This window comes from Tupaia chinensis, unplaced genomic scaffold (genome assembly GCF_000334495.1).
Source record: "Tupaia chinensis unplaced genomic scaffold, TupChi_1.0 Scaffold142134_1, whole genome shotgun sequence".
Lineage (NCBI taxonomy): Eukaryota > Metazoa > Chordata > Mammalia > Scandentia > Tupaiidae > Tupaia > Tupaia belangeri.
In genome coordinates, this window is record NW_006201985.1 from 923,162 (window position 1) to 932,382 (window position 9,221).

Consider the following 9,221-nt stretch of genomic DNA (forward strand, 5'->3'; position numbering starts at 1 on the left):
ATGATGTTGCTGACTTCCACATGGCTGACTGTGGTTGGAGTCTTGGACCCAGTGGCTTGAAACTCACGCCAGACACATGCGTACATCTGTTCAAGATCCTGGGAGGAGAATGGAGAAGGGATTGTGGCATGGCCATCCCCACTGGGGGATGATCTCACTTTCTCTCTTACTGTCTTCATCTCTCTCTCTCTCTCTCAGCCAAATGCAAGTTCCATAAAGCAAAAAAAATCCAACCCCCCCCCCAAAAAAAAGCTGTTAAGCAACAACAACAACAAAGTTACAATACAATGCAATACAATACAATGCAAACTGTTCTGAAAGAGTTTACCTTGGACAAAGATAACAGAGGCGGGTATTATATAGATGGGGGCAAGGTCAGAACGGGGGTGAAAGTCCATGAGTGAAAGCTATCCGAAGTGATTAATTAACAGGGATGATGGTGCATATGCAGCAGGATGCGTGATCAGCCTAGGGAAGACCGAAAACCTGGGATTATCTTGAGAAAGAATGTGTTGGGACAGTCAGACACTTTGTCAATGGGGAACATCCATAACCGGTGGGCAGACCAGTCAGCCTTCCTCTCTTTCTCCTACATCTCTGACCCTATTTTTATTATTAAAATTTTGTATAGAAGTCTCTGTTCTAGATACACTTTATCTTCACATGTTAATGAATGGAAGAATGGCCATGTTTCATTTTCTCCCTGTGGTTCAATTAAAAGTCTTTTTGGCTTTGGAATCCAGAGGCTCCGCCCCTTCTCCTGTGGCTGTCTTCGTAGTTTGCCTCTTCCCTCCACTGTCCCTTCTCATTTTCCCTGTGTGGTTTCTCCATGTTATAAGAGAGGCAGAGCACATCATCCTTCATTAGTTCTTGGAGAAGTTAAGTGACAGGAGTTTATCTGGAATCCTAGTAATTTTTTTTTAAGTGAGAGATTTTTGCTATAAGGGTGTGCACTCACTGGAGAGACAGAAACAGAGAGACAGAATATAATGAATCACTCCCCAGGGAGGATGACCACACTGTAATCCCTTCTCCATTCTTCTCTCAGGATTTTGGGCACATATGTAGATGTGCCTAGGTGAGTTTTAAGCTGCCAGGTCTGGGACTTGAACCATGGTTGACTACACGGGAGTCCAGCGATATAACTATTTTGCTATCTGCTGGCCCCAAATGCATACCATTTTAAGCCAATAAATTTGGGATAATTTGTTACTGTATCAATAGGAAATGAATATACTGAATGGGCTATTGTTTTTTTGTCTCTTAGGGCTTACTTACATAAACCTGGATTTATTCCCAAAAAAGTACTTCCTGTTACTTGGATCAGAAGTCACTGCAACTCCTGGCACTGAGAGCCTCATTTTTTAAATTGTGAGTCTCTTTTCTAATGTTCTAGGGAACATGAGCTGACCACCTGCCCCGTGGCTTCATCGCCCTGGCTCTGGTCTATCCTTTGTACATTTTGCCGGAATGTCATCCTGAACAAGAAAGTTGAGCAGGTAAATAGAGTCTACTGGGGTGAGCTGTATGAGAAACTATGATGTAGCACCCAGCCTACTCCAAGCACCTGACCACATGCGCAATGCAGGATGTTTCTTGAACAGGAGCGTCTTTGGTGCTACCTAATCAGAATGCCTCACCGAGGACTGAAGATGGGTGTAACACAATGTCAATACTTTGCTTTCTGGAATGTCATCAGCCTTGACTTGTGCAACAGAAATAAAGTTATGGGAACGTGCACAGTTCTGACAACATGGGACTTACATGGGCTAAGACATCATAAAGGTAAGAGTCTCAATATTGAGGATGATCAGAATTTGCTAGAAGTGGTCTAGTTGGGAAGACTATAAAAAAAAGCTTGCATAGTCTTATGTCTGTCATCCATCCCCCATACTGGGAATCCTCCATAAGCAGTCCGACATAAGCAGTTCGACCACAAGGCTACAGGGCTGCCCACCAAGTCTTTCCATCAGCACTCTGTCCCCCTTCCTAGTTCAATTGTCCCTACAAGACAAATCACAAGATGGTATATTACATTTTAAAGTCTATTGATTGATTCCATGAGCGAGATAGAGAAATACAGCACCCTCAACAGTGTCTCAATCCTGAGCTCCAGCCTTAGATGTGCATCCCTCCTACTTGAGGAAATCTCCGAACTTGAACCAGGAACCTTCCCATGTGGGTTTGCCTCTCAGAGCATTACATTTCACTGCGGTGTCACTGTTCTGCCTGACATACTACATACTTTCTCTATTCGTTTACACAGAATGTAAGCTCTGTGAGGACAGGAAGTCCTTTGTCTGTTTTAACAAGCCAAGAGCAGTGCCTGACAATTGGTAGATGCTCGACACTTATCTATTGCATGTGTCAAACTTAAAAAGACACCTGCAAAATGAAAGGTAGAAAGAAAAAGGACATTTTGGTCTTATTAAGCTAGCGCAAAACAAGGGTCAGGTCCCAGGGCATTTGGTCAGAAACAGCAGCTTGGCCCGATGGAAATGACATGTCCTTTGACCCAGAAAAAGTGAGGGTCTTTTACCTTAATAAAAAGCTTACAGTATAGGGGCCAGCAGGTGACATAGTGGTTATGTTGCTGACTTCCACGTGGCCGACTGTGGTTGGAGTCTTGGACTCAGTGGCTTGAAGCTTATGCCAGGCACATGCGTACATGTGTGCTCAAGATCCTGGGAGGAGAATGGAGAAGGGATTGTGACATGGCTATCCCCACTGGGGATACTTTCCCTCTTAGTGTCTTCATCTCTTTCTCCCTCTCTCTCTCTCTCTCTCTCTCTGTTGATTGCATGTTCCCTAAGGCAAAAAACAAACAACACCCATGCCCCCCCAACAAAAAACCTCTTAAACCAACATAAATGGTTACAATATAATGCAATACCATATAATGCAAACTGTTCTGAAAGAGTTTACCTTGGACAAAGATAACAGAGGCGGGTATTATATAGATGGGGGCAAGGTCAGAACGGGGGTGAAAGTCCATGAGGAGCAAAAGCTATCCGAAGTGATTTATTGACAGGGATGATGGTGCATATGCAGCAGGATGCATGATCAGCCTAGGGGAGACTGAAAACCTGGGATTATCTTGAGAAAGAATATTTTGGGACAGTCAGTCACTTTGTCAATAGGGAATAACCATACCCGGTGAGCCTCCCTCTCTCCCTCCTATTTTCTGGCCCTATATTTTTAAAAGTTTGTATAGAAGTCTCTGTTCTAGATAAACCTTATCTTCACAAGTGAATGAATGGAAGAATGGACATGTTTTATTTTCTCCCTGTGGTTTGATTAAGAGTCTTTATTTTTGGCTTTGGAATCCAGAGGCTCCGCCCCTTCTCCTGTGGCTGTCTTAGTAGTTTGCCTCTCTCCTCCACTGTCTCTTCTCATTTTCCCTGCGTGCTTTCCCCATGTTACCAGAGAGGCAGAGCACATCATCCTTCATTAGTTCCTGGAGAAGTTAAGTGACAGGGGTTTATCTGTACTCCTAGTATTTTTGAGAGGGCCATGATCCCCCTGCCTTCTCAGTACTCCTACACACTTTATATGTCTCCCTCATATGCTCATATGCTGCCTGGAATTCAGCTTGTCAGCTACTATTCTTCTGAAATTGCTCCTGAGCACATGTCTCTACATCCCCAGCGTGGTGACGGGACTAGGCAAGTGTGGGCTCTCACCGAGCATCTGCTGAAAAACAGACTGAACATCCACTGTCGTCACTGTTCAATCATACATGAGCCTCTGCCCCAGAGATGCAGCTCTTCCTATGCAGATCAGGACTTCTTCACTCTGTGGGGGAGCTGTTGCCCTGCCCCACTCATTATTGCTCACTGACTGTTCCTTTCAAAACAATTTCCAGGTGGTTGCGCACTTTTCATTATGTATTTAACCTTGAACATGATTCAGTATCTCCATTTTACTTCCTAACAAGTAGTCACTTCCTTAGGAGTGAAAGGGCAATGTTGTAGCTATTAAGTCTACATCGCGGTAGGCTAAATAATAGACCGCAAAATAAGCTTACATGCCCATCCCAGGAACCTCTGAATTCTGCCTGAAGCAGAAGCACCTTCATCTTTGAACTTTATATTATACTTGCTTCCTCCTTTACCCAGAATAAATAGAGTGATTAATAGTCTTACTGTTTTTGCTAACCAGCCCAAATTCTTTTTGTTTAAAAGTTTCTTAGCAATGTAATCAACAATCACTAGACCCCTGCCAGGAGCCCTGAGGACCATTAAACAAAGGTCTGGAGAGTGTCCTTAGAAATCATTACTCTGCTCCTTTTGGCTTCTATAAGTCCTTTCACATAGCAAGAAATTATTGTGATTTTTGCCTTTATAAGCACCCGTCTCCTTTCACTGGCGACTGCAGGGTCTTTGAGAGACATGAGTCCTCCTGTAAGCCACCAGCAATAAACCCCAGTAATTTGGTGATGTCTGGTTGTCCTCTCATTTCTCACTGATGTGACTACAACATGCCAAAATGGCAAAAGGGACTTTGCAACTGTGGTGATGTCATGAAGTATGTATTTGGCTTTGTTCCCTTTCCTGGTCTGCAACTCCTAAAATCCTCAGAATCTCCAAAGTCTTAAGTGTCTTTTTTTTTTTTTTTAAGTTTATTTATTTTTTCAGAGAGAGAAAGAGTTGGAGACAAGAGAGAAAGAGAGACAGATAGTTCCAAGAGGTTTTCATACCACAGTCCACCCCTAGCCTAGTCTCTGCCAGTCAGTATTCTAGGTATGTGTGAGTGCCCCAACCATAGAGGAGACCTCAGGACACAAACTTAGCATCTTCTAGTATGGTTTCAGCAATGCAGAGTTTGCATTACTGCTGGGCCCCTTGGCTGGTATGCTAATGAGTTGATGGTGTAAAGGGGGGACTCCTGCATAGCCTCTGAATGGGAGTTGGTTTCCATAGGAATCAACTACTGATTACAGAGTTAGCCATCTTTTTTTTTTTTTTTGAGAGATTTTCACTGTAGGGCGCGTGCGCTCGCCAGACAGACAGAGAGAGACATAGAGACAGAAAGCGAGAAATCACCCCCCAGGGGGGATGGTCAAGCCGCAATCCCTTCTCCTCCATTCTCCTCTCGGGATCTTGGCCACGCACGCACACGCGCCCGGCGTGAGTTTTAAGCCACCAGGTCTGGGACACGAACCGCGGTCGACTATGTGGGAGTCCAGCGACATAGCCATTACGCTAACTGCCGGTTCCCGAAGCCATCTTTTTCATCCTCATCCTCCAAGGAGGGGAGAGGAGCTGAAGGCTGAGGCGATCTCCAATGGCCGATGATGTGGTAAGGAAGTATCCTGCAAATCTAACATGGGGAGTTCAAGGGAGCCGCCAGATAGCTAAACAGGTAGAGATTCTTGGAGAATGAGATGCTGAAAAAGAACATGGAATCTCCACCCTCTTTTCCACATGCTTTGTTTGCCATTAATCTTTTCATCTGGTGTTTATATGTTTTATCTTTTATAACAAATCAGTAAATGTAACTAATATGTTTTCCTCCGAGTTGTGGGAGTCACTCTAGCTAATTAATTGACTGCAAGGAAAGATTCTTGGGGACCCCCACTCTATACCCAGTTGATCAAATGTTCTCGAGGTCGAAACGCGTAACTGGTAGCTAAAGTAGAGGGGGGCAGTCTTGGGGACTGAGCCCTCCGCCTGTGGGATGTAATGCTACCTCCAGGTAGACAGTGTCAGAATCGAATTGAATTAGAGGGTACTCCCCTGGTATCTGCTGGAGATACCATTACTGCACAGGGGAAGTCTCTATACATCCTAGGTCAGAGATGTATTGGTTGTGGAATGTGAGAATAGGAATTTGTTTGTTTGTGTTTTTTTTCAGTGTCTTGGACTGTGATTAAGTTAAAGATTTTGAGACAGAGAGAATCTCCTAGATTGTTTAGGGCTGCCCAACATAATCACAAGTTCTTATAATAGAGACTCGGGAGAGGAACAATCAGAGGAGAAGACACTGGGATGACTGGAGACTGGAGTGATAAATGTTGAAGATGGAGGACGTGGCCACAAACCAATGAATGCTGGCAGCTGAGCAAAAGGAGAAAATGGATTTCCTTCTCAGAGCCTTTGGGAGACACCAGCCCTGTTGACACTTTTTCTGTGGCTTCTAGACATGTAAGAGAATAAATGTGGACAAGGAAGAATAAATGTGTATACAAGGAAGCTGAGCAGGTAAATAGGGTTGACTAGGGCGAGGTTTATGAGAAACCATGTTGTAGCACCCAGCCTATTCCAGGCACCCAACCGCATGAGCAATGCAGGATGTTTCTTGAATAGGATTGTCTTTGGCCCTACCTGGTCAGAATTCCTCACTGAGTTTCGAAGATGGGTGCAGCACAATGTCAATACTTTGCTTTCTGGAATGTCATCAGCCTTGACTTGTGCAACAGAAATGCAGACATGAAAAACCTACACAGCTGTGGCATTGTGGGGCTGACATGTGTCTGATGGTGTAAGACATCATAGAGGCAAGAGTCTCGAGATCAAGGATGATCAGAATTAGCTAGAAATGGAGTTGGGAAGACTAGAATGAACAGCTTGCAGTATGTTCTTCCTGTAGGCCCTCCCACACCCAGGGAATCCTTTCTGAGCAGCTATGCCTGCAGAGCTGCATTGTGCTGCTAGACTAGCTCTCCACCAATATTTACAGCAGTTGTTTCAACTCTTTCCAAACAGCATCTGCTGTGGCAGGGGCTGAAGTTGAGTTTCCAAAAAGTAATGATTGTGAGTTCACAGCTTGTTCGGGCTGTGGAGACAACAGGGAGTGAATGGGAAAGCAGCAGCCATTTTCAAAGAAGAGTTTCATCTGTGTGGACAGGGTGTGACTGCCAGTCTAGGGCTGGGAGCCTCAGATCTGTGATAGGAGAAAGATCGGCCTTTGAGAAGGAAGAGGGAACCAAGTCCACAAGAAGTTAACTGAAGGGAAGCGTTTCTATCTCCTAAACACAATCAGGGCTTTGATTGTTGACACATTTGCCTAGCCTCTGGTTTCTTATCTTGCTTTCACTCTTTTTTTAATTGCCAGAGAGTACACATGCTCTTCAGAGAGTGACAGAGATTGAAAGCGGGAGAGGTACAGAGGGAGAGAGCATCCCCAATGGAGTATGGTCATGCTGCAGCCCCTTCTCCATTTCTCCATCCTTTTGGGATTTTAGGCATACACACACACGTGCTATTGTTTTTTCAAGCTGCTGGGGCTGAGATTTGAATTGTAGTTAGACATGTGAGATCCAGCAATGGGGCTGGCCCTCTTATCGCTTATAGAGATAAAAGTAGGAGTGTTTCAAAAAACGATTTTGTTGGGGGGACAATTCCTACTTAGGAAAAAAATAACTTTATTTTTTTTCATAGAGTGTGAGAGAGAGAGAAAGAGCCAGAGAGAGAAGGAAAGTGAGAAGTCATCCCCAGGGGGAGGAGGGAATGGCCATCCCATCTCCATTCTCCTTTCAGGATTTTGAGCACTCATGCACATGCATGTCTTTTCAGATCTCTGGGTCCAGGACTCAAACCACAGAGTTGGTTATGTGGGAGTCAGTGCCTTAACCACCACACTACCTGCTGGCCCTAAATCTTTGTTTTCATAGAGCTATAGAGTTTACAAAGCATTTCCCACATGAAACACATAACTCTGAAATTGTTATAATGTCTTTACAACCACTTCAGTTTGGAGAAAGAATCTCAGAAAAATTCCATGTATTGTCCAAAATTACATAGCTTGAAAATAGTAAAAGTGGGATTATACTCATGGTGCATGAAAAAGGAAACACTCAAGTGTCTCCTTGGGTTCCATTGTCCTTGGAGATGAAACTGACTCAAAGGTCAGGTTGTTATCAAAAATGATTCTGTGGTTTGAACTGAATTTGGAACCTACCAGCTATTGATAGCAGGACTTCTGTGACAGATGTCAGCTGTGGATTCTCATTGTATGACCCATTCATTCTAATACTCGAATTTATGATCAATGGAGAGTCACCAAATATGCCTACCTGAGAGGCAGCGGAACTCTGTGCCAGACTCTGGTTTGAATCCCTGCTACACTAGTTCACGCTCCAAGTATTATTGCTGACATCTCCGTGCCTTGGTTTCTTCATCTTCAAATACGAATGATGACGATGCTGCTGCTTAGCTTACAGGGATCTATGGTGATTGTATAAATTAACTTGTGCAAAATATTTCAGGAGGAGCTTAATGTATAATGATAAATATCTTTGTGATACTTATTATTAGTCTTAGATATTTTTATGAAAAATATGCAATAAGTATCCCTAACAGTAATTACCACTTACTCTCTGTCAGTTTCTGTTCCTTTATGATGAATAAGTAAATACTAAGGTGCATTTTTTCTTTAAATATTATCGTAATTTATGATTTATGTATAATTATTGCACATCTTTGTAGGTGACAGAATGATCTTTAAAAGCACATATATGGTGAGTAATAAACAAATTGAGGCTATAAACATATTCACCACCTTCAACACTTAACATTATGTTGTAAACCTTTTAAATTTACTCCAGTGGTTATTCTGCAAGTACGTACTGAATTGTTTATGGCACTCTTTGCCGTGAGGTGCACCTTTGAAGAAACACATACTGATTTAAAAAAATCAGGCAACAATTTCATAAATTAACAAAGATCATCTTTTCTTTTTCTTTTTCTTTTTTTTTTTTGAGAGGTTTTTGCAATAGGGCCCATGCGCTTGCCAGAAAGACAGAGAGAGACAAAAAGACAGAAAGCGAGAAATCTCCTCCAGGGGAGATGGCCATGCTGAAATCCCTTCTCCTCCATTCTCCTCTTGGGATCTTGGGCATGCATGCACACATGCCCGGTGTGAGGTTAAGCCACCGGGTCCAGGACTCGAACCGCGGTCGACTACGTGGGAGTCCAGCGATACAGTCATTATGCCAACGGCTGGTCTCAACAAAGATCATCTTAATATAGCCAATGAAAGGAGAGTTTGTCATCTCCATGTAGAGGCCTGTGAGAGATAAGAGTTTATAATCTGAAATATCTGTGGATATCAGTCATTGGTTTGGTTAGAGATAGGTAAAACTGTGCATACCAATAGCTCATTAAGAAGAGATAAAAAAATTTTTTTTTTTTACTCACCCTCACTGACATTAAAAGGGAAGGAAATCTTCAAGTCTTCCTTTGGGATCTGTGGGAAGATGGGGCCAGAACAATATGGGC

The 9,221-nt window shown here is 43.3% G+C and overlaps 1 long non-coding RNA gene across 2 annotated transcripts in view; it reads left to right on the plus strand.

The window, feature by feature from the left end:
- The window catches only part of LOC102494464 (uncharacterized), a 39,372-nt gene that overhangs the window by 10,542 nt on the left and 19,609 nt on the right, over positions 1-9,221 (plus strand). Inside the window, exons 3-4 of one of the 2 annotated variants that reach the window (XR_001369413.1) lie at positions 1,268-1,499; positions 1,605-1,785. This is a non-coding gene — a long non-coding RNA (uncharacterized LOC102494464). Of the gene's footprint in view, positions 1-1,267; positions 1,786-9,221 lie in introns of both variants that reach the window. The other variant, XR_336715.2, reaches the window with a different exon arrangement.